Below are 26,727 nucleotides of genomic sequence, written 5' to 3'. Positions count from 1 at the left end.
TGCTGTAGGCATACAAGCTCTGATTCAACACACACAGAGACTCTGGATATACTGTAAAAAGGGAACTGGCATGAAGAGATGTCTGGATCATCTTAGCTCAATGTTGTACAAGCTGTTTTGTACTGCACATTAAAAAAAACAAACCACACACTCAAACTCTCATTAATAAAATCAGTGTGACAGAACAACATTCGACCAGTGAATCTTTTAGTTTAGTTTTCAAACAGAAGTACATTAGGATTTCATAATGATGGATATTTTTATTATCATTATTTAATTATTATATGCATTATCATCATTACTTTATCATGTACCTTTAAAATACTGAAATACATTATTAATATGCCTACATTAGAATGTTGCAGTGTTGAATAGCACATAATCTAATTAAATATGTTACGCATTATATGATATTATATCATAGGGGTCTACTGTCTTAAAAAGGGACACTTTTATAAATATGATTCAGAAAAAACAAAATATGGAACCCAAAGTTGTTGAATACAATGTCGGTTGCACTTTATTTTACAGTTTGTGCAATTTCTATGTACTTACAGTGTACTTACCAAGAAAGTAGGATACTGAATAATATAAGGTAACTACATTGGTTAAGATTAGGTTTAAGGGTAGGTTCAGGTTACTACAAAAAGTATATAGTATGCACATGTGAAACAGGACTATGAAATAAATTGCTACCACAATGTGTACAAAACCAGATTATTGGACTTTCTAGAACTTTTCAGACACATTTTGAGACCTAAGCCAAAACATCCAGGACAAATCTGAGGAAAATCGTCAGTGGAAAGTTGTTTTGCCTCTCATACTAATTTAAAGTCCAACTTTGTCATTAAAGATAGTAATTTTAGAATGTAGAAAATTACTCCAAGGCATTTCAAAAATTGTAGCGTTAAATGTGTAAAATGGCCATCCCCAGCAAAAACCAGCCTAAGATAGTTGGCTGATCTTAGACCAGCTCTCAGCCTGGTTTTAAAGGGCTTTTAAAAGCTGGTCAGACTTGTCTTTGCAGCTTAGACTAGAGGTCTGCATTCCCGCAGCTCTCTCGCAGGAACCCAACCGATTTCTTGCAGCGGGGAATTAAATCTCAGAATGAAAGACGGTAGCGGTTGGCAACTCTGGTGTACTTTGGATGGGAGCAGGCAGTCTGACAATAGCCCAGCCGCTCCCAAGTCCCGACATCCTTTGACAACAGCATATCCACGTTTGAACTTGAAGTTAACAAAACTTTCAGCAGTGCAGGCATTCACACAGTTCCGAGTTCCCTGCCCCGAGCAACCTGGCAAGATACTTTAGGTTCTTTGCATCCCGGCCACAAGTGCACCTTCAGAGAAAACATTCAGCCTTTGTGGTTGGATTTTGGAGGAGAGACATTCGGTAGTAATGAAACTGTTATCAGTCAGCGACATTCTGTTCTTGCATGGATGTTTAAAAAAATATATTTCATTTAGCAGAATAGCTAGTAAGCCAACAGTTTTTTTTCTTTTCTTCTTTTTTTCATTTATTCGTATATTTTTGGCTTATAATTTTGAGTTACAGATGTATTTAATTTAGACTATTTCTCTGTGACATTTTTTACTGTGTTGACAGTATCATGATAAAACAAAAAATAACAAATAAATGTGTTGTGTAGCCTACATTTTATATTTGTTATCCCCAATCACACTTTATTTAGAGGAAATTTTAAATGTGAGATTAGTGGGATTTAGTGGAATAGGTCGGGTCAGGAAGAAAATAAAACTAACCAGATAGCAGGTGAACACAGAGTGAATTTTAAGCTGGAGCGAATGGGTGCAGAACAGAACCTAGCTGGAGCGGGACGAGAAGAGAAAAACAAAAAAACAAAAAAAAAAAAACAGTCCAGCACAGACCTTTAGTTTAGACTTTAAGCAGTAGTTCTCTTACACAGATATAAACATTAACCAAAAAAAAAAAAAAACGTTTACATGTTAATGTATTAAATTACTTATTGCATTTTCACTAATTTGATAATATTTAGCTACCAATAAGAGCATATTAATCATGCTTGCATCAATCCTGAGAAATTACAAAGATTTTCCTTAATTTTTTTCACAGAAAATGGAAAAAAGCTAGTAGAATATGTGTGGGCCTAGCCATAAATACCATATCGTGCATAACAGATAAAAGATTAATATATTGAATGGCTGAATTTATGACCAAACCGATAGAAAGGAACAAAATAGGGCTGCATGCCACCTTAGCTGCTGGACAGGCCTAGCCAAATGCTCAAGACTGGGTGTGGTCTGTACGACATTTCGGGTGGGCTGCTAACACATGCTCATAAAGGCACACATATAAAAAAAAAAAAAAAAAAAAAACCCTGACATTCCCCAAATTGACATTCCCATCCCCCCTTTCCTGCATCGTTCCGGAAATTCCCCATAAAGTGGCTGGTCTGAGCTGACCCAGGGGTGCAGAGCAACTCCATTCTCCCACAGCCCATACACAAAGAGAAAAACTAGAGAAAAAAAAAAAAATAGAGGGTTAGAGGGATATTCTGCTGCACAGAAGAAGAAAAAAAAAATACATAGCTTTGCTATGAGGGTTATGCAGTATTGTGCTTTTAATGTGTTTGTATAGAGACAGACTGACTGTGTGAACACAAATATGGAGAAAAAAAAATTCTCATGGACACAAAAAAAGAAATTTTTTTAATCAATCAGTTCTACTTCAATGAATCAGATCAAGTTAACAAAAACATTCTGAATGATTCATTCATAAATCTTACTGATCTTTTTAGTACCTTTATGGATCTTGAGAGAGGAAATGTCATTGCTCCCTACGTAGGCCTCACGGCCTTCAACAAATATATCTCAATTTACATTCCGAAGATTAACGAAGGTCTTACGGGTGTGGAACGACATGAGGGTGAGTAATAAATGACATTATTTTCATTTTTGGGTGAACTAACCCTTTAAATTTTCTGTGTGGGACATAAAGAAAGAAAGAAAAAAAGTCCTATCATCTATCTATCTATCTGTGGTGAGCAGTGACTTTTTTTAATCGGGTATGCTGGGTGGTGCGTCATGTAAAAAATGTGGCCGATGCAGTTACGTTGAATGGGTTTATAGCTAAAAAGCGAGATGCTCGCTTTCTCTCTACACATTGTTAGTTTACTCATTTGCTTGCTCATGACAAATAGCAACACAGCGAAAAGTATTTCTAATATGTTGGACCTTTTATTGAGAGTAGTCTACATTTACCAGAGACGTGCCTTCACAAGCAACCATAAGAGCTTTTGTGATGTTTGAGTCGACGGAGGCACAACATGCGAAAGGTGCGTTTGCAAAATATGCTGTATTTTTGTAATCCGCTTGGTGCCGCTAGTGTCATAGATACGACATACTTCACCTTTAAACGTATCAGTTTAGGACAGATCAGAAAAAACACCATTGCGTCAATTTAAATGTATGCCAGTACTTCTTAAATTCATAATTAAAAATAAGTATAACATAATCAGTATTAGCAGCCTATTATAAATAAAAAAATAAAATGTAATTATAATTAATATAAGTAGGCTATAATAAATAAAAAATATCAGTATTCTTTAAAAAATAAGTTGAAATTATGCAAACTGAGGACTTTAACAAATGCACAGACTATCGATTAACATCCTCTGATAGGCCTAGTTACAGCAAAGAACTTATACTTCTATACTCTTTGGTTACAGTAGGACTGTCTTCAACAATTTATAAGTTTTCATAAAAAAATCCCTATGGAGAAAATGAAATACTATGAAAATAGTTTTAGTTATGACTTTTTCCCCATTTGGTTAAGTCTAGTTAGTTTTGTATCAAATACAATGTGATTTTCGGTGTTCGAGATCTGGCAGCAGCTCATCCTCTTGGGCAAGCTATCAGCTCACAGCTTATCCTGCTTATGAAATTCGCCATAGGCCAGCAAACCAATGAGAATGCGCTACAGTGATGACGCTCCATAACAAAAGCGTGAAGGCGCAAAAGCTGCTGTAGATCAGTTTACCCGGAAGTCTCCGTAACTGGCAGATTTAAAGAAAATTACCGTTGTTTGACAAATAAATAAATTACGGACAGTTACATACGCATTGCCAATCATGTAGGCTTTATGGTACACCTCAAACAAGGGATTTAATAGTAATTTATAATGTTAATATTAATTGCAGTGTCCACAAATGGCTTGGGTATGCAGAGCATTCACAGCTTATATGGACCGCATGCCACTGATATACGGTATCTCACAAAAGTGAGTACACCCCTCACATTTCAGCAACCATTTTAGTATATCTTCTCAAGGGACAATACTATAGAAATGAAAATTGTATATACTTTAGAGTAGACAATGTGCTGCTTATATAATAGTACAGATTTACTGTCCTCTAAAAATAAGTCAACATACAGCCATTATTGTCTAAATAACTGGCAACAAAAGTGAGTACACCCTAAGTGAACATGTCAAAACTGTGTCCAAAGTGTCAATATTTTGCGTGAGCACCATTGTTATCCAGCACTGCCTTAATCCTCATGGGCATAGAATTCACCAGAGCTGTACAGGTTGTTGCTGGGATCCTCTTCTACTCCTCCATAATGATATCATGGAGCTGCTGGATGTTAGACACATGGCGCTTCTCCACCTTCCACTTGAGGATGCCCCACAGGTGCTCAATAGGGTTTAGGTCTGGAGACATACTTGGCCACTCCATCACCTTCACCTTCAGCTTCCTCAGCACGGCAGTTGTCATCTTGGCGGTGTGTTTGGGGTTGTTATCATGTTGGAAAACTGCCGTTCGGCCCAGTTTCTGAAGGGAGGGCATCATGTTCTGCTTCAGAATATCACAGTACATGCTGGAATCCATGTTCCCCTCAATGAAGTGCAGTTCCCCAGTCCCAGCAGCACTCATGCAGCCCCAGTCCATGATGCTACCACCACCATGCTTGACTGTAGACAAGACACAATTTTCTTGGTACTTCTCACCAGGGCGTCGCCACATATGCTGGACACCATCTGAGCCAAACAAGTTTATCTTAGTCTCATCAGACCATAGGACATGGTTCCAGTAATTCATGCTCTTGCACAGGTTGTCTTCAGCAAACTGTTTGCGGGCTTTGTTGTAAGCCAGCTTCAGAAGAAGCTTCTTTCTGGGACGACAGCCATGCAAACCGACTTGTTGCAGTGTGCGGCGTATGGTCTGAGCACCGACAAGCTGACCTTCTGCTTCTGCAACCTCTAAAGCAATGCTGGCAGCACTCATGCGTCTGTTTTATGAAGCCAGCTTCTGCACCTGACGCACAGCACGAGGACTCAACTACTTTGATTGACCCTTGCAAGGCCTGTTCTGAGTGGAACCCTTCTTGGAAAACCTCTGTATGACCCTGGCCACTGTACTGTAACTCAGTTTCAGGGTGTTACCGATCTTCTTATAGCCTAGGCCATCTTTGTGGAGAGCAACAATTCTAATTCTCAAATCCTCAGAGAGTCCTTTGCCATGAGGTGCTATGTTGAACATTCAGTGGTCAGTATGAGAGAATTGTACTCAAAGCACCAAATTTTAACTGCTCTAATACAAGATACACAAATTTGTATTGTCCTATCTAGCAGACAAAAACATGAACATGATGAATAGGACACGTGGTTTTGCATGTACAGCTGTTAAGAAAAGATGTACAGCTGTTATCACTTAGAGTGTACTCACTTTTGTTGCCAGCTATTTAGACAATAATGGCTGTATGTTAAGTTATTTTCAGAGGATAGTAAATCTATACTGCTATACAAGCAGCACATTGACTACTCTAAAATATATACAAGTTTCATTTTTATAGTATTGTCCCTTGAAAAGATAGTTACTGAAATGTGAGGGGTGTACTCACTTTTGTGAGATACTGTGTATATATATATATATATATATATACACACACACATACACACACACACACACAGTATATATATACAGTGGGTACGGAAAGTATTCAGACCCCCTCAAATTTTTTACTCTGTTATATTGCAGCCATTTGCTAAAATCATTTAAGTTCATTTTTTTTCCTCATTAATGTACACACAGCACCCCATATTGACAGAAAAACACAGAATTGTTGACATTTTTGCAGATTTATTAAAAAAGAAAAACTGAAATATCACATTGTCCTAAGTATTCAGACCCTTTGCTCAGTATTTAGTAGAAGCATCCTTTTGATCTAATACAGCCATGAGTCTTTTTGGGAAAGATGCAACAAGTTTTTCACACCTGGATTTGGGGATCCTCTGCCATTCCTCCTTGCAGATCCTCTCCAGTTCTGTCAGGTTGGACGGTAAACGTTGGTGGACAGCCATTTTTAGGTCTCTCCAGAGATGCTCAATTGGGTTTAAGTCAGGGCTCTGGCTGAGCCATTCAAGAACAGTCACAGAGTTGTTGTGAAGCCACTCCTTCGTTATTTTAGCTGTGTGCTTAGGGTCATTGTCTTGTTGGAAGGTAAACCTTCGGCCCAGTCTGAGGTCCTGAGCACTCTGGAGAAGGTTTTTGTCCAGGATATCCCTGTACTTGGCCGCATTCATCTTTCCCTCGATTGCAACCAGTCGTCCTGTCCCTGCAGCTAAAAAACACCCCCACAGCATGATGCTGCCACCACCATGCTTCACTGTTGGGACTGTATTGGACAGGTGATGAGCAGTGCCTGGTTTTCTCCACACATACCGCTTAGAATTAAGGCCAAAAAGTTCTATCTTGGTCTCATCAGACCAGAGAATCTTATTTCTCACCATCTTGGAGTCCTCCATGCGGGCTTTCATGTGTCTTGCACTGAGGAGAGGCTTCCGTCCGGCCACTCTGCCATAAAGCCCAGACTGGTGGAGGGCTGCAGTGATGGTTGACTTTCTACAACTTTCTCCCATCTCCCGACTGCACCTCTGGAGCTCAGCCACAGTGATCTTTGGGTTCTTCTTTACCTCTCTCACCAAGGCTCTTCTCCCCCGATAGCTCAGTTTACCCGGACGGCCAGCTCTAGGAAGGGTTCTGGTCGTCCCAAACATCTTCCATTTAAGGATTATGGAGGCCACTGTGCTCTTAGGAACGTTAAGTGCAGCAGAACTTAACAATTCTGTCTCTGAGCTCTTCAGGCAGTTCCTTTGACCTCATGATTCTCATTTGCTCTGACATGCACTGCGAGCTGTAAGGTCTTATATAGACAGGTGTGTGGCTTTCCTAATCAAGTCCAATCAGTATAATCAAACACAGCTGGACTCAAATGAAGGTGTAGAACCATCTCAAGGATGACCAGAAGAAATGGACAGCACCTGAGTTAAATATATGAGCGTCACAGCAAAGGGTCTGAATACTTAGGACCATGTGATATTTCAGTTTTTCTTTTTTAATAAATCTGCAAAAATGTCAACAATTCTGTGTTTTTCTGTCAATATGGGGTGCTGTGTGTACATTAATGAGGAAAAAAATGAACTTAAATGATTTTAGCAAATGAAATTGAAATATTTTCAGGCAAAGCACAGTTTATGTTAATGGTTACTGACTGTTAACACAACAGGTCATGGGACAGACCTGTTAACAGATGAACAAATGCATGGACGATGACTTAACCATTTCATATCGTGTTTGGTGTCTATCTGTTCCCTACGATGCCTTTAATAATTTGAAAGAAGTTTGGTAAAGAAATAATGCATGGGTAAAATGTTAAAGACACTATTTTAACACTGTACTTTATGCTACGCAAATGAGTTCCACACTAGGGTGGGCAACACAGGGCTGCTTCAGATAACAGTGGCCAATCACACTCCAGGATCGGCAAGGCGCCACATTTCAATCTCCTCCTCATTGGAAAGGGATAAATATGTCCCCCGGGTAGACACACCCTTGTTCTGCATTTCCAGCTCGACGGGGAAGGAGACATTAACAGACACTCCACGTCCTGAGTTTCTGACCTGACGAGGAAAGAGACTACAAGACAGTTAAGGTTAAGCTTTTGCAAGCAAAACCTTTTACATTGCTTCCAGCTGCACTCTAGCTGCAAAAAGGGCCCCAGCATTGAGGGACTTCATCTGACCCTTACGGCTCCTACAGCAGCGAAGCCCAGTCCGCAAAGAACCTCCGCATCAGCAGACATTGCCTGTACCACACGGCTCCTCAGTGACTCAGCCAGCCTGCAAAGGAACCTGTGAAGATTGATCTGACCCAGCTGCCCAGTCCATCCTAAAGGACCCTCTTGGCGCAACCGAAGTTCAGCATCCTCCAGCCCAGCGTGGCATGACTACTGGATCACAACTCAGCGCCCTCCCACTGCACGCAGCCTGTATCCTCAGTGGAAGACGTCTCTGCTACCGGATTGATCACCCAACTGTGTGGAACATAAATATAAACTTACCAAACCTCTTTTCTAGAGACCTTGACATTAGTTTATACATGCAGCATATGTTTTTCTAACCTGTTTAGATAACAGTTACTTGAGGTCAGCTTGTTACATGATAAATAAGCAATTATTTATCACCATTTTACCAGAGCCATTAGGTGGCTTCCATAAGAAGCATTCCCATACAGTTCTCTTCCATTCTACATTTAGTTCAACAGCATTGAATTTATCCATTCTGTGTTCACTTCATTTATTTGTTTCTTTGATTTAATTCAGTATTCTCTTTTGATTACTATTTGACTATCTTTTAGAAGTGCATATTCATTATTTCATGATTAATCGTTGTGGTATTTACTCTTGCATGTCTATTGTTAATAAATTTCACTGATTTTATTATAACTGTGTCTTCCTTGTGTTGATGATCAAAGACTCTACTAGTTGACCAGACTCTTACAAATCCTCAGATAAATCAGTTGACCAACTCCCTCCAGTTTATATTAATTCTGAATTATTGAACAGCTCTTTTGGAGTGTTCTTAAATTGTTAAGATAGTATTCTTAACTGGTGCCCCGTATTACAAAAGGGGGGTGGGGGGGGGTCATCTGATACACTCATAACCACACCTTAAGTGACATGTGATCAAAAATCACTACGTCACCGGTGAATGGAGTAAAACGCACCCACTGAGAATCCTGTTGAAAGTGCCCTAGTTATTGGTGATTCTATTATACGGAACGTGAAAATAGAGACACCAGCCACCATAGTCATGTTTGCCGGGAGCCAGAGCGCCTGACATCAAATTTAAAAGTGCTGGCTAACGCTAATCATAAGATAAGATAAGATTATTATTCACGTCGGCATTAATGATGTTTGACTTCGCCAGTCGGAGATCACAAAAATTAACATTAAAGAGGTGTGTGAACTCGCAAGTACAATGTCAGACACTGTAATTTGCTCTGGCCCTCTTCCTGTTCGTTGGAGTGATGAGATACTTAGATAGCCAGCCACTGAGTGATGATAGTCTGCTAAGTGGTGTCCGCAGAATAATATAGGGTTCATAGACAATTGGAAAAGTTTTTGGGGCAGACCTGACCTGTTGAAAAGAGATGGTATTCATCTCTCCTGGGATAGTGCCGCTCTTCTCTCTAGTAATATGGCACATAGTCTTAGAGCTGAAACATGACAAACTGGGGCCCAGGTCAGGAAGCAGACAGACTGGCTAAACAGACCATCTGCTAGCTGTCTCACGTCACAGAAGTCAGATAAATCCCAACACACAGAAACTCTTTCACCTAGATATCATCACATAGAGACTGTGTCTGTACCCCGAATTAGTAAATACAAAAAACTCCCAAACCCATTTAAGGGTAAAAATTTAATTGATGTTCAACAAATAAAAAACAGAGATAATACTGATGAACAAATGATAAAGCTTGGGTTACTGAATATTAGATCCCTTTCTTCAGAAACGCTTATTGTAAATGATATTATCACAGACAATAATCTAGAGGTCATAGATCCTCTTCTTAATATCATTAATTCATCATTATCACTAGGATACGTACCAAAAACTTTTAAGTTGGCTATCATTAAACCTCTTATTAAAAAAACACAACTTGATCGTAGAGAATTAGTCAATTACAGGCCAATCTCGAATCTACCTTTTTCTGTCAAAAATACTAGAAAAGGCAGTATCATCACAACTATGTTCCTTTTTAGAAAGAAATGGTATCTGTGAGGATTTCCAGTCAGGATTTAGACGGTACCATAGTACTGAGACTGTTCTCAGAGTTACAAATGATTTGCTCTTGTAGTGAACAGCACATTCCAGGGCCCAGTTTATGGCCAGGCCCCTCTCTGTCCATAACAGTGGGCAAAGGTTTGCTACATTTTGATTGGATATTGGTGGACTAACACAAATAAACTGTCCAACGCCATCAGATAAAGAAGAAGACCTCTTGTACCAAGCCTGGGAAGGACAGGACTTCTCATTGGTCCACATGCAGTTTCTGCCCTTCACCCATCTAGAGACTACTTCCTAAGGTTGGCCAGAGACTGCCATAAAAATTCCTTGGGACCTCAGCAGCAATGGGTGAAACAAAGAGAGATCACAAAGATCCATCCAAATCCATTCAAAACTATTTTTGAAAACCTTAAAACTGATGCAAACTACACATCCATTTCATACTTATTCACAGAAATAAGTATTCTCAGTGACAGCTATTTGTAGTGCAACATCTGACACAAATTCAGCTGTTAATGTACAATTGAATGAATGCATGACAGTTCAATCTTTTCCCATCATGTTTAGTCTCTATTTGTTTAGAATATTGCCAAAGGTATTCTGGTGGTGGTCTGGAAAGTGAGAAATGCATTGGTAAACTTTAAAGACACTGTAAAGACTTCCAACTTTGTGCTTTATGCAAATGAGTTCCACAGGGGAAAGAAGGGTGGGCCACACTGTGTGTATCCCCTCTGAAGCCAGCAGCCAATCACAGCACTCGAATGGAGAAGCGCCAAACTGCAATCTCCTCCTCATCAGAAAGGGATAAAGGTACCCTTTCAACAGACATTCCTTGTTCTGAGTCTGTCCTGCACGGGGATAGACATTAACAGATACACCGTTCTAAGTCTGCCCTTCAAAGGGGAAAGACATAACAGATATACCGTTCTAGGTCTCAGCTCTGTAAGGAGTGAGACATTAACAGATATATCGTTCTGAGTCTCCCATTGGGTGAGACACAACAGATATACCGTTCCGAATCTGTCCTGTCCGGGGATAGACACTAACCGATATGTCGTTCTGAGTCCCGGCTTGCGAAGCTGAGACACTAACAGATACAACACCGTTCTGAGCCTATGGTCCATTCAGAGAGACAACAACAGGTCCCACGATCTGAGTCTACAGCTTGTGAGGCAGCAACAGAGACGACTACGTTCTGAGCCTCCAGCCTGTGAGGAAACAGACATTAACAAACACTACGTGCAGAGTTTCCGTCCAGTGAGACAGTAACGATATTTGCAACAAGGTTAAGCTCAGGAGGGCAAACCTTGCTTCCAAGGTACCTTTGTCTGCGTGTTCCAGATTGTTAAGGACCTTCTGCACCTACGCCAGGGCCTCATCTGCGTGTTCCAGATTTTAGGACCCTTTGGTGCTCCAGGAGATCAGCATCCCGCAGAGCTTCGTGTTCAAGACTGTTAAAACAGATTCTGGCTCCTCTCCCCACTGCATTGTCACCCAGCACAACCAGTGGAAGACATCACCGTCATCGGACTCAACCATGTGGAACGTAAATATCACTTAATCAAACCTCTTTCCAGAGACCTTGGCATTGTTGTATATTATCAGTATATAATTTCCTAATTCCCATTAGATGTAATATAGCTGATGTTAGTTAATAACAAATAACCTCTCGTTTATTTGTTTTGATGCATAATAAGGTATAGAAACAGTTTATCTTTCCATAAGATAACGTAACTCTTCCATAGCCACACCCAACTAAATCACTTGTATTCTATGTATCTTATGCACTTTATTCCTTTATCGTTCATGGTATTCATTTAGTAGTTGTGTTAGTTATTCTTGTTTATCTTTTGTTAATAAAATTTATTTTATTACACTTGTGTCTTCCTTGTGCTGATAATACAGAAGAGGCTCTACAAGTTAGCGATATCATCAATCTTTCAAATAAATCAGCTGACCATTTTACATTAATTCTAAATGAATGAAAAGCCCCTGTTGAGAGTGTTCTCATACTGTCAAGGTAAAAGACCTTGACTGGTGCCCTGAACTAGGAAAAGGGGGAAGTGGTCATCTGATGTACTCATAACCACACCTTAAGAGACGTGTGATCCAAAAATCACAACGTCAGTGGTGACGTGAGTACCAATCCCTATTTTACTTCGCGTCCTTGGATGGGCGAAAGTAAAAATCACTACACTCTTATCATCAGATTGTGGTTGTATCTCTCTATTAGTGTTACAGGATCTTAGTGCTGCATTTGACACTATCAATCACAACATTCTTTTAAACAGACTCGAAAATTATGTTGCCATTAGTGGAATTGCATTGGCATGGTTCAAATCATACTTATCTGACCGTTATCAGTTTGTAGTTGTAAACGAAGAGATGTCATAACAATCACAAGTTCAGTGTGGAGTACCGCAAGGCTCAGTACTAGGACCCTTGGGAGATATCATTAAGAAGCATGCCGTTAGTTTTCACTGTTACGCTGATGACAGCTCTATATTTCTTCGCGTCCTGATGAAACTTACCAATTCACAAAATTAACGGAATGCATAGCTGATATAAAAAAAAATTGGATGACCAGTAATTTCATATTACTAGATTCAGAAAAAAAAAACTGATTCTAATTATTGGACCAAAAACTTCTGCACATAATAACCTAGAATACTGTCTAACACTTGATGGCTGCTCTGTTAAGTCTTTGTCATCAGTTAAGAACCTGGGTGTGCTCTTTGATACCAATTTTTAATGTGAAAGCCACATTTCTAGCATTTGTAAAACCGCATTCTTCCATCTTAAAAATATATCTAAACTACGACATATGCTCTCAATGACAAATGCAGAACAGTTAGTTCATTCGTTAATGACCTCAAGGCTAGATTACTGTAACGCTCTACTGGGTGGTTGCCCTGCTCGCTTGATAAACAAACTACAGCTCGTACACAAGGCAGCAGCTAGAGTTCTTACTAGAACCAGGAAGTATGACCATATTAGCCCGGTTCTGTCAACACTGCATTGGCTCCCTGTTAAACATCAAATAGATTTTAAAATCTTGCTAATTACTTATAAAGCACTAAATGGTTTTAGCTCCCCAGTACTTGAGCGAGCTCTTAACGCATTATAGTCCTTCACGTCTATTGCGATCTCAGAATTCAGGCCAGTTGATAATACCTAGAATATCAAAATCAACCGCAGGCAGTAGATCCTTCTCCTATTTGGCACCTAAACTCTGGAACAATCTTCCTAGCATTGTTCGGGAAGCAGACGCACTCTGTCAGTTTAAATCTAGACTAAAAACGCATCTCTTTAACCTGGCATACACATAACACATTATCAATTTATGTTTTCAAATCTGTTAAAGGATTGTTAGGCTGCATAAATTAGGTCAGCCGGAACCGGGAACACTTCCTATAACACCAGATGTACTCGTTACATCAGAAGAAGAATGGCATCTACGCTAACATTAGTCTCTCTGTTTATCCCGAGGTTTACCGTAGTCAGCCAGATCCGGGCCGTATCCAGGTGAGATTGAGGACCTGCACCTTGACACGACGACAACGCAGCCCTGAAGTGTCAGCAGAGATTGTGTCAACTAGATCATCCCCTGTGAAGGCCACATCAACACGACAGCCAGTGGCACAGATCCTCAACAAACCGTCCATACCAGCGTGATGAATACGATCTTCAACTAGATGGAACTGGAATAAATACTTTGACTGTTGCAATCCCAATCTGACTTATGAAAGCTGCCTGAATCATAATCATGCACTGTTCGCTGTTGACCAGAGGAGAACTGGCCCCCCGATTGAGCCTGGTTTCTCCCAAGGTTTTTTTCTCCATTTTAACACTTGTTTGCCACCTGATATCACCTATTGGAGTTTGGGTTCCTTGCCACTGTCGCCTTTAGCTTGCTTAGCTGAGGACACTTGACATTTGATATTCAACAATGCTTTGATCTGCCTGCATTGACACCATTGTGTGCGAACTGAACTGAGCTGGATGATGACATCACTGTTTACTCCAGTGCTGATATAGATAAATTAACTAAATTAGTAACTATTGATTCTTACAACGGAATGAATCAATACAGAATTTACTTAAGCTGGACAATGACACCATTTTCTTTAAGAGCTGCTGTGCAGCCAAAAGTATATACCAGTTATCACTGTAAAGCTGCTTTGATACAATCTGCACTGTAAAAAGCGTTATATTAATGAAGGTGACTTGATATAATTTTTGCTATATGGAATGCATGTACGTACCGAACCGCCATGTTTGTGTACCGTTACACCCCTAATACTTATAATGTAATACTAATTGTCATAGCTTTTATCACTGTTTAGAATACTAAAATAATATAATTTCTGCCTCATTCTGGAATAAGAATTTGAGAGGGTGCTTTATTAAAGTAACAAGAATAGCAATGTACCATGAGAGATTTACAAATAATTTTTTTAAACAAATAATGGCATTTCAAAAATATTTGTATACAAAAATTAGAATATTTTTATATGAATCTATTAGTTTGCATTTACATTGCTTAAAGGGTTAGTTCACCCAAAAATGAAAATTTTGTCATTAATTACTATAATTACCCTCATGTCGTTCCAAACCTGTAAGACCTTTGTTAATCTTCGGAACACAAATTAAGATATTTTTATAAGGCCCAGAAAGGTAGTAAAGACAGGGATTGTGGACGAACCAGACAAATGAATCGTTCAGATGATTCTTTCAAAACATAATTCCAGAAACCCAAATCAACATTGCTTGCCCAAGCGACTCCAGTGAGTCTATCAACAACCCCTTGCGAAGTATTTTTATGGCCACACATGCTTCCTGACTGAGGGAAAGGGGCAAAATTTAAGCCATTTGTAGAAATCAAATGGTCAAAAAGACAACACAATTTAAGCCACCAGAAGATAAAGAGTCTTTGATCTCCAGATCAAAAGAGACAGAGAGACAATGCAGGCCTGTTTCTCTGAGTGACCTATGAGTGACACTGTTGAAACTTTACAGAAAAACCCACAGAGACTGTTTCTACAACAATAAACTGTATCAAAATTGTTCCAAAACAACTATAAATGGACTTATCAAACATAACACTATATCATGGCTACACAGCCTACATGTGACCAGTTGTGCTTAGAACACCCACAATTCACGTAAATGTGATAACTTTTTAATGATTGATTGAAAGTCTGTCTTGTTTGGAATATATTTAAATCTCTACATTCCACTTAAATCATGGCTTGAATAAAATCTGTGTAAAATGTACCGTATTCCATTTAATAGAAAGCATGTAATTCAAGAGGCCTGAGATAACACTTAGTTATGATTGGGGCGGAGAAAAGCCACCTTTGAAACAAGACTATACCTGATTGGCCAGAACTCCTCAAAGAGGTTGGACCAAACACCTAGGTTAAACAGTCACATCACTAAGACAATAGAGACAGGGACTAAGATGAAGACTAAGACCATAGTAACTAATCCTTGAACAAAGAAGAATATGGCTTAAGACAAAGGACAGACAAGCAGCTCATTCAAGCCATCCAACTTTATTCACATTCCTTTTCTTTTACTTTAACTTCCCTTTCTTTTTATGTCGAGAGTCTCATGTTCTAAATTAAGTTTTGCTGCACAGTTCAGCCAACGACTCTTTTGCTGACTCAACTTCAAACTTCAGCCGCGAGAGACTCCATTGGATGACCAGCACAAATGACCTGCAACAAACCGACTAACTAATCCCGTTTCTCAAGCCAAGGACGCCGAAAAGGGGATCCACATTCAAAGACAGACAAGCAAGTACCTCCAGATTCTAAAGCTGAACTGGTGCATTAAATTACTGTGATTCATGGTCCGTTCAGGTCAGGTCTTATGAAATGCATATTTTTTTTAGAAATGCTCATCATTTCATTATCTCTCTTAAAACTCTTTCACTCTCATTTCCTTTCTTTCTGCGACGTGTATGAATGTTTGTGTGTGCGTGTTTGTGTTAGATTAGTTTATGTGTTAGAATAATCAATAAAGTCTCCTGTAGATTTTTAAAAGAAAGTGTCTTGTGTTATGTGCTTGTAAATTTAATGTCTTAAACTGTCGATCTTAAAGTTACCGTGCTACTAAATAGTGTTTTCACAATAGTTGGATATTCATATCCGCTACAAGAGCTTATTACGGCCCAGGCAAATGAATGCTGGACGATTCAGTTGCTCGGTCGTAAACTAAGTGACTCTTTATAATTCCCTATAAATTAATATTAATAATATTATTATTATTAATAATTTCATTTGATCTGATTTGTTCCTACAACACCGTTAAAATAGTCCATGTGACTATAGTGGTTCAACCTTAATTTTATGAAGCGACGAGAATACTTTTTGGGCCTGTTTACACCTGGTCATTTCATGCGCTTTCTCTGATTGGATAACTATCCGATCATGAAAAGACCAGGTCTAAATGCCCTCCGAAACGCATTCGAGATGGATATAAATCCAATCACTCAAACCACTTTAGGAGATGGTCTGGGACTCATTCCAGACAAAACTGAACTGAAAGTCTAAATGCATCTGGTCGCTGAAACCACGTATGTAAATTTAACTACTCCCAAAAATGCTAAATAATAAACGTTTGAGAGCGTGTTATAGGCTGTATGACGTTATATTCAGACAGCGCTACTGCATCATGCATCGCTGCAGATAAGCAGCTGAGTATCTCTTCAGTAAGAAAACGCGCAAACTGCCACAAATCAAACTGAAAGTCGTAGACACTCAAAACACAATCATCTTCATTAAAAGTAATGAGACTAGATTATCTTAACAGTGCTGTTGCCGCACTCTCTCCTATTGCGGTCTTTGATTTTGAAATTAGCTGATGATCAATAAAATGCAGCTCATATTTGTTGCTTTTGGTGATGTGAACTCCATGAAATCTGCATGTAGCGCGGGAATTGAAGATCGGATTTATATCCGTTTTGCGGAGGCACATTTATGTGGTCAAGTGTAAATGGAATCGTTTTTTATAAATCAGATAGCTATCTGATCAGAGAAAACGCATGAATCCAGAATATCTGTCAGAACACTCACATGTACAGTGTCAACCAATATTGAGTCTGCGTTCTAACGGAGAACCTAGAACCTGGGCCTTGAAAGTGGTAATTAAATTGCTGCCTATGGAGCTTTCGGATTTCATCAAAAATATCTTGTGTTCTGAAGATGAAAGAAGGTCTTACAGGTTTGGAAGTTTGAGTAATTAATGACAGAAGTTTCATTTTTGGGTGAACTAACCCTTTTTTACACTTGTGTGATGAGCCATGTAAATACCTCCAATATACAGGGTTTGCTCCTTATTGCCACATTGTGTAATTTTTTTTTTTTTTTTTTTTTTCAATCGTTAGTCAATTGTTAGCCAGCAGATAACACATGTAAATGATGCTTACAATATTATTGTAGGCATGTAAGCATTGTCTAGAAAACATTTTCTTTCTCTTTCAAAATAAAGTTCTCTCTTTAAAAAAAAAAAAAAAAAAAAAAAGGTTTGATGTACAGCGGGTAAAATAAGTATTGAATACGTTATTTATTTATTTATTTATTTTTTTAATACAAAGTTCCAATGCAGCAATTCACATACAGTTTCGACCAGATGTTGGTATTAGCTCAAGAAATCAATACAAATAAGTAAATCAAAATACTACTATGAATAAAAAAAGTTGTGTGTAATAAAGTGAAATGGCATGGGAAAAAAAGTATTGAACACACTAAGAAACAGCAGGCAAGGCAAGTCAAGAAAGCAACAATTTTCACTAAGTAGTTCTACCTCCTACCTGTGCAAATTAGAATCAGTTGGGTTAGTGCATGTTGTTAGGTTAGAAAAAGGCTCACCCACCACCTCTGAACGCAAGTATTGGACATCTCACGATGGGTAGAGGCAAAGAGCTCTCCCAAGAGTTTCACAACAAGATTTTTGCCATACATCATAACGGTACTGGTTACAGAAGGATTTTCCAACTCCTAAATGTTCCTGTAAGCACCATTGGGGCCATTTTCCACAACTGAAAGGAACATCAACATTAACTGGCCATGCAAAGGATCTCCTAGCAAGATTTCTGATCAGGGAGTCAGAAGGTTAGTCAGAAGAGTAGCCTAAGAACCAAGGACCACTCAGAAAGAGGTCCTAATAGACTTGGAGGCAGCAGGTACAGTTGTCACAGAGAAAACAATAGGAAATGCACTCCACCGCCACAGCCTCCATGCACGCTCACCACAGAAAGCTCCATTATTGAAGAAAAGGCATGTTGAAGCTCATTTGAAGTTTTCTACACAACATTTGGAAAGGTCTGAACTACTGGGAGAATTTAGTGTGGTCAAATGAGACAAAAATCAAACTTTTGGCAACAATACCAAATGCCATGTTTGGAGAAGAAATGGCTTTGCATATGACCCTAAAAATACCATACCAACAGTGATGTTTTCGAGGTGGAAGCATTATGGTATGGGACTGTTTCTCTTCTCATGGTACTGGCAGAATCAGTATTATTGAAGGGAAGATGAATGGAGCCATGTACTGGGAATTCTTGAGATGAATTTGTTGCCATCCACCAGGATGATGAAGATGAGACTTTGGTGGACCTTCCACCAGGACAACAATCCAAAACACACTGCAAAGGAGAGCTTGAATTGGTTCCAGAAGAAGAAAATAAAGTTGTTAGAATGTCCCAGTAAATCACTAGACCTAAACCCAACAGAGCATTTGTGGAAGGAACTGAAGATTAAAATTCACAAGGGATACCCCCAGAATGTTCAAGATTTAAAGTGTGGTCATACAGGATGCGCCTTGAAGCTGTCATTGCGAGAAAAAAAAAGACTTTTCCACCAACTATTAAATGCAATTTCAGCTAGTGAGTTCAATACTTTTTTACTTTTTACTTTTTATTACACATAGCTTTTTTATGGATTGTAAAATTATGATTTCTTTTTCTGTGTAGATTTCTTAAGTTAATATTGATGTCTGTTCAAAATTTTATGTGAATTGCTGCATTGGAACCATGTTTAATAAAAACAAAATGTTGACGTATTCAATACTTATTTTACCCACTGTAAATGAAACTTCTCAAAATGGTGCTGATTAGCTGTGTGTGTGTGTGTGTGTGTGTGTGTGTGTGTGTGTGTGTATGTGTGTGTGTGTGTGAGAGAGAGAGAGAGAGAGAGAGAGAGAGAGAGAGAGAGAGAGAGAGAGAGAGAGAAACGATACAGCGGAGAGTTTTGGGAAACATTTAAGTAGTACTGGTAAAGTACAATGGTCTAATATGCGTAAATGTGTATAAGTCATAGTTTATATATAGCTATTATGAATGTATTTTGACTGCTTTATATGCTATTCCATTAAAAATAGCATTTATAGTATATTATCTATAAATGTTATAGTTATTTGACCATAACAGAAATATCATTGATATCCATAGTCCTTACTGCATGGTTTAAAATAGTAACATTTTTTAATTCATAAATATTCCTAACTGTGATACATTATATAACAATGCACATTTGCAGCATTTTTTTTTTTTTTTTTTTTTTCTAATTCACGTTATCATGTTAGTATATATTTTTAGATCAGATTACGGCATTGTCACACAAGTTTTGTTGTACCGATTAAAAAAAAAAATGCCTGAGTCGTTTTCTATACATAATTTCGTGTATGTCGCAAATTATATTGTATCTTTCACATACCATATATTTGTAAAATGCAGAGGGTAATGAGACAATTGGAGTTCGGCAGTTTACTGCTTATCTTCACGAATAGGCCTATTACTAAATTAGGAAATAGACTGCATGTAACTGCCTTTATGTGACAAAGCCAATGGGTTTGGACACAGGGCAGCTCATTTGTCCTGTAAGCAAAACTTTAGGGTCCATAAAAAAAAAAAAATCGGTACAGTGAAATGTTCGGTCACACAGCAACAATGTTTAATGTAAGCCTTGAACATGCAGTCAAGCCAGTCGCGGTTTGACATGGCCAAGAACACATACTGTATTCCAGGGCTCGTCAACTGGCGGCCCGCGGGCCAAATTCAGCCCGCGGCACCTCAATCTCCCTCCTCCTCTTTTCCTGGCGGTGCGGCTAAATTTGGTTAGATACGAGGCGCCGAAGTGGCGCCTGCAGCTGTACGGCTATATACGCACTGTTCGTACCAAGCAAGCTCCTCCGACTGACCTGAGAAATGTTTTCCGTGCAAATACTTCAGCAGTTATTATGCGTGTCCTGTATTTCTGTCAACTTTCTTTTCCGTGAATTGGCCAAACGCGCTTGCATAACGATCTGAAATGATTTTGATTCGTTCGGACCGCTCTGTCTCTGAATCATCTGTAGTTGTTTCTCGGTCAATAACAAATACAGAACAAATAGCGCTGTTTTCATGTGTTTCAATAGTTTACTTTGAACTACGCAGCACGGCCCAGTGGACAAAGGAACGAAAGCTTAAAGGAGCTGCGCTTATTCCCGGTCACCATTACTAAAAAGCGTTATGACTTCAAGTGAGATTAGCTTTTCAATTCGACACACACCTCTCGGTTACAAACTACAAATCACTCGATGATTAAACTAGTTTTAAATCGGATGAAACAGCCAACATTCCCAACAAGACTGATGAGGAAAACAGGAGAAATGTGCCATGAATGAAGATAGAAGACTTTTAAATCCCAAAATCACCACCCTTACAAACATTTACCATGAATGAACTTTTATTGGATTGTGGATTGAAAAGAATGCTTGGTGCTTGGTAATAGACCTATTATTTTTTAAAATGGGAGCCACAACTGCCTATTTCGAATTTATACACTGTATTAAAAAAAATAAAAAAAATAAAAAAATAAAAAATAAGTTGTGATAGCTAATTGCAACTATATAGTTGCAATTAGCTATCACAACTTAAAAATTTGCATCAGAATATTTTTTTCCTGGATTTAACCTAAGATATCTCAAATATCCAAGTTGTCACTTAATACTACTGCACATTTTAAGTTGACTAAATTTTAAGGCAGCTTGAACACAGTTTTTAGTGTACAGAATGCAATTTGACTTTTTCATCTTCAGAACAAAACAAATAAAATTTAACTTGCCATAAAATAAAAGGGAACATCAAATAAGGAAGTGTAATCAAGAAAAAAACATTAAACAAAATTACAAAAATAAAATAAAATAAAATGGATGAATGATGTTTGTAACGTCTTATTCTTACTAATAGTAATAAAATAATTTTATACAACTTAATATGAATAATATGAATATAATAGATTTAATGCAACTCTGAATATTTCAGAAAAACTGTGCTTTAATGGGAGCAACACCACAAAAGCGGAAGCTGCATGCATATAGGCTAATTCTGTCATGTGACACCACATTTACCACAGTGCATGTGTGAGTGACTTGAGCGTTTGAAAACAAAATCCACAAGTGTGCACGCTTCTTTCCGCGCTCACGGCCAAAAGAGTATACTTTGAAAGGCTTGCGCGCTCAACTGTGGGAAAGATGGAGCGGAACGCGGTACGCGGTAAATGAAGTATTCCCAGGCCTTAAGTGATGAATTTTTAAAAGATAATGTTGAAATGGTGGTTGCTGCATCGTGTCTTACCGGTTTAATTTTCGTGAGTGCTTTGAAGATGCTGTGCCAATGTAACAACGTCAATGTTGTGAACGGTGTTATCGTGATTCGTGGGCACTTCAAATTATGTGAATAATTCTAGATACCTTATTATCTGAATTGTTTTGATTTGTGATATTTATTGTTTTAGATTAATTAACGTAGGGCTGCACGATAATGGTTAAACTGATAATCACGATTATTTTGCTCAAAATCATAATCACGATTATTTATCACGATTATTCTATCAAAAAGGGTAATGTAGTTATGGCCATTTTGCACGTTCTTTACCAACCTACACTTCACCCAAAAGGCCTGTAGGTGGCACACCGACTTCATTTAACCAACTATGATAACTTTGTTAGATGGTAAATCAATACAAAACACATGTACATGTATGTATATGTATATATATATATATATATATATATATATATATATATATATATATATATATATATATAAATCTAGGGACATTCTAAAATGCTTAACGTGAAAAGTAAATACTCAGTACATTAAGCGTTTAAGTATTTTTCTGTATAGTATGCTTTATTAGTATAGTGTTTAATAAGTTTGGTCTTTTAATGTCACTGTCTTAGTACATTAAGCCACGTTAAGCGTTTTCTTTATGGGAGGAAAATGCTTCATTAAACATGTTGCGTTCATATTCTGGGCTCATCTGCTTGTCTGTACTTAGTATGCTTTATTAGTATGGTGTTCACTAAGTTTGATTTGTTAATAACACTGTCTTAGTAAATTAAGCCACGTTAAGCTTTTTCACGTTAAGCGTTTTCATGTTAAGCGTTTTAGAACGTCCCAGTGGCGATAAGATATGATCAACTGATTAACATTATGAAAACTGGTAAAACCTTTAGGAACTTCAAATGATAAAACGGCTAAACTCCTAATATTATTTCCAATAAATTCCAAATTATGTTCATTTTCCCGATTGAATTGTCACATAGGTTGCAAAAGTGCATTCTGCAAACAGCAGTGGAGATCCGTGTTGCATTTGTTGAAATTCATCGCTGAAGGTTTGATCATGGCAGATTTAGTCACACAAATAGTACAAGTGGCTTGTGAAGAAACAAAGACTGGCTGTATGACAGTTTCACTGAAGCAGAATTTCGCTGTGGAGATCGCTAAACTCCAGCGCACGTTTGTTTTCAGATCATCAGCGCTTCTTCCGAATTTAGAGGGAGCGCGTGCACAGAGTTGCCAGATTGCACAGATTAAGTAAAACACCGGCAAGAAAGTATATCCTTTAAAGGGAAAAGCTCTATTTGGGGGATTTCAGCTCTTTGCATCTGGCAACCACAAGCATATCCCAAAGAAAAAACACGTTTTCAGGATAAATAACGAGCGGGCCAATATCATGACGATTATTTGTAATCAATCGAGAGAAGCAGATATCGTTATCGTGATTAAAATACGATTAATCGTGCAGCCCTAAATTAACGCATATTAGCTTCTTTTCCACTGACAAGTTAAATTTGACAACACTGTTTGCTGCGTGGTCTGATTTTGACATTGATCTGGAAAGCAGCAGATGAGGTTTAGATTTAGGTTTTTGAATATCTGCCTAGGGCCCCAAAAGGGCCGGCCCTGTGTGTTGACGTAGGTTTATAAATGACTTACCTTACAAATCTGCAGAAATGGCGCACACTGCATTCCCAGATGAACGTTATAAGCAACCCAAACTCAGCATATGCAGAGATAAAGTTTGAGATGCGCTCCATGCATGTAAATGATAACAGCTCATGTGGAGCAGCATTTACTGTGAACGGAGCTACTCTGAGACGCATGTAACCTACACGCATGGAAACAATTAAAGTGCATATATATATTAAACCCGCAGTGCATATATTTATGTAATGTAATCGCAGCATTTGAAAATTCACAAAAGCACTATGTTATAGTATGGGTTTTAAATGTTTTTAAAACATCGTGTAGCCTTAAGGCCGGGACACACCAAGCCGACGGTCAGCCATTGGGCAATGTTGGGCCTTTGGGCAATGTCGGGCTGTTTTTGAGCATCGGTCGGCTTAGTTTTTCGGTGTGTTCTGCACAATTGGCTCTAGTTGGACGCCATCTGGGTTTTATAGGCCGATTCAGCATGTTGAATGGACAACTTAGACATCTACTTCCGCGTTCTACTAGTACAGCTCGAAAGTTTCCGGTCAGCGTTCAGCGCACCTATATACAGAGAGCTTCTCATGAAAATGCAGATTATTACTATGTTTTAGGGCTGCCAAATGTTTTTTAATCATATTCAATTAATCATATTCTTTGCATTAACATGAATTATTTTCAATCTGCAATCTGTGTTTTTCCTCTTACTGATCATATTTCATACCTGTTGAATTTACATTTTTAAATGAATTTGACTGATAAACACCCTTACGAAAGCGAATCATGGTTTTAACATAGTAAAAGTGTAGTAACTGTGGGTGACAATGCATTATTACGATGGCTAGACTATTATATATGTTACATTTACAATTGTACTGCAAACAAATATGACTTATAACTGACAAGCATCGCTGATTCCCTCCTGACAATCTGGTAACAGATTGACAATCACTGTAAGACCGCTAGCGCCATTAGCATTGCACGCTATCTGCTTTCTGACTGTAAACGAGCAGCGAAGAGCCTACAAGACATGCCCAAACAAGCCAAACTGATGATTAAACAGCAGTATAACTTACTTTTCATATAATAGTTATAATTAATCAAATACCCTTACGAAGGCATACCATGGTTCCCTTTCGAGAGCGGTCACTTCAACACTGCATCAGCTATGGGTCAGGGACCCAGACCTCTCATGGAGCACTCCAGAAGAGCTGACCACGAGTAACTTGGACTCCTGGTATTTCCAGATGGGCTGCCGCCAGGCCACTCCAAAAAGGAGGACGCCCTTCTTTCCGGACGTCCATGACCACATGGTTAAGTCGTGGTCTGCACCTCAGTCGGCGCACATCCACGCATCTACCCAGGCCTTCTTCTCTCACATGGATGGGGCAGAGGCACACGGATGTGCGCACATGCCCCTCGTCAAGGAGACCGTTGCCGCACACCTGTGCCCTTCTGCTACCTCTTTAGGAGCGGATCTCATCCTGCCATCTAAGCCACGCAGATTCAAGGCCCATCCTGCGGATATAGCTTATGCCTCTGCGGGAGAAGCGGCCACACTGTGTGTGTCCCCTCTGATGCCAGCAGCCAATCACAGCACTCGAATGGAGAAGCACTAAATTGCAATCTCCTCCTCATCAGAAAGGGATAAAGGTACCCTTTCAACAGACATTCCTTGTTCTGAGTCTGCCCTTCAAAGGGGAAAGACATAACAGATAACATACCGTTCTGGATCTCAGCTCTGTAAGGAGTGAGACATAACATATATATCGCTCTGAGTCTCCCATCGGGTGAGACACAACAGATATACCGTTCCGAGTCTGTCCTGTCCGGGGATAGACACTAACCGATATGTCGTTCTGAGTCCCAGCTTGCGAAGCTGAGACACTAACAGATACAACACCGTTCTGAGCCTCTGGTCCATCCAGAGAGACAACAACAGGTCCTACGATCTGAGTCTACAGCTTGTGAGGCAGCAACAGAGACAACCACGTTCTGAGCCTCCAGCCTGTGAGGAAAGAGACATTAACAAACACTACGTGCAGAGTTTCCGTCCAGTGAGACAGTAACAACATTTGCAACAAGGTTAAGCTCAGGAGAGCAAACCTTGCTTCCAAGGTACCTTTGTCTGCGTTTTCCAGATTGTTAAGGACCTTCTGCACCTTCGCCAGGGCCTCATCTGTGTGTTCCAGATTTTAGGACCCTTTGGTGCTCCAGGAGATCAGCATCCCACAGAGCTTTGTGTTCCAGACTGTTAAAACAGATTGTGGCTCCTCTCCCCACTGCATTGTCACCCAGCACAACCAGTGGAAGACGTCATTGTCATTGGACTCAACAACGGGGAACGTAAATATCACTTAACCAAACCTCTTTCCAGAGACCTCGGCATTGTTGTATATTATCAGTATACAATTTCTTAATTCCCATTAGATGTAATATAGCTGATGTTAGTTCATAACAAATAATCTTTCGTTTATTTGTTTAGTGCATAATAAGGTTCTCCACCTTATTATTTTCAGAGAAACAGTTTATCTTTCCATAAGGTAACGTAACTCTTCCATAGCCACACTCAACTTAATCACTTGTATTCTATGTATCTTATGCACTTTATTCCTTTATCATTCATGGTATTCATTTAGTAGTTGTGTTAGTTATTCTTGTTTATCTTTTGTTAATAAAATTTATTTTATTACACTTGTCTTCCTTGTGCTGATAATACAGAAGAGGCTCTACAAGTTAGCAATCTCACCAATCTTTCAAATAAATCAGCTGACCACTTTACATTAATTATAAATGAATGAAAAGCCCCTGTGGAGAGTGTTCTCATACTGCCAAGGTAAAATACCTTGACTGGTGCCCTGAACTAGGGAAAGGGGGGAGTGGTCATCTGATATACTCATAACCACACCTTAAGAGACGTGTGATCCAAAAATCACAACATCAGCGGTGACGTGAGTACCAATCCCTATTTTACTTTGCGTCCTTGAATGGGCGAAAATAAAAATCAATACATATTCTTGTGTTAGTTCTGCCTTTATCAGTGCAGTCTGCACTTCTCTCTGTCTCATATGCAAATTTTGGTAGGCTTAAGCTTTTCTCTCATTAGCCTAGCTTCACCTATCATACGGAGCTTCTAGTGGCGCCGCCCCTCTGTGGCTTGTTACCTTCTGCGATTAGTGCAACTTATTCTGGTTTCTGCTACACTACCGGTCAAAAGTTTGGAAACATTACTATTTTTAATGTTTTTCAACGAAGTCTCTTATGCTCATTAAGGCTGCATTTATTTCACAATAAATACAGAAAAAACAATAATATTGTGCAATATTATTACAATTTAAAATTATGGTTTTCTATTT

The 26,727-nt window shown here is 38.9% G+C and overlaps 1 protein-coding gene across 1 annotated transcript in view; it reads right to left on the bottom strand.

Annotated features, from left to right (window-relative positions):
- Positions 1–26,727, bottom strand: part of LOC127523556 (LIM and SH3 domain protein 1-like) — a 95,975-nt gene that overhangs the window by 7,847 nt on the left and 61,401 nt on the right. The window lies entirely within an intron of this gene.

The sequence above is a fragment of the Ctenopharyngodon idella genome, chromosome 12 (assembly GCF_019924925.1).
Source record: "Ctenopharyngodon idella isolate HZGC_01 chromosome 12, HZGC01, whole genome shotgun sequence".
NCBI lineage: Eukaryota > Metazoa > Chordata > Actinopteri > Cypriniformes > Xenocyprididae > Ctenopharyngodon > Ctenopharyngodon idella.
The sequence above is the reverse complement of the archived record's forward strand: the minus strand, read 5'-3'. Positions and strand labels throughout refer to the sequence as shown.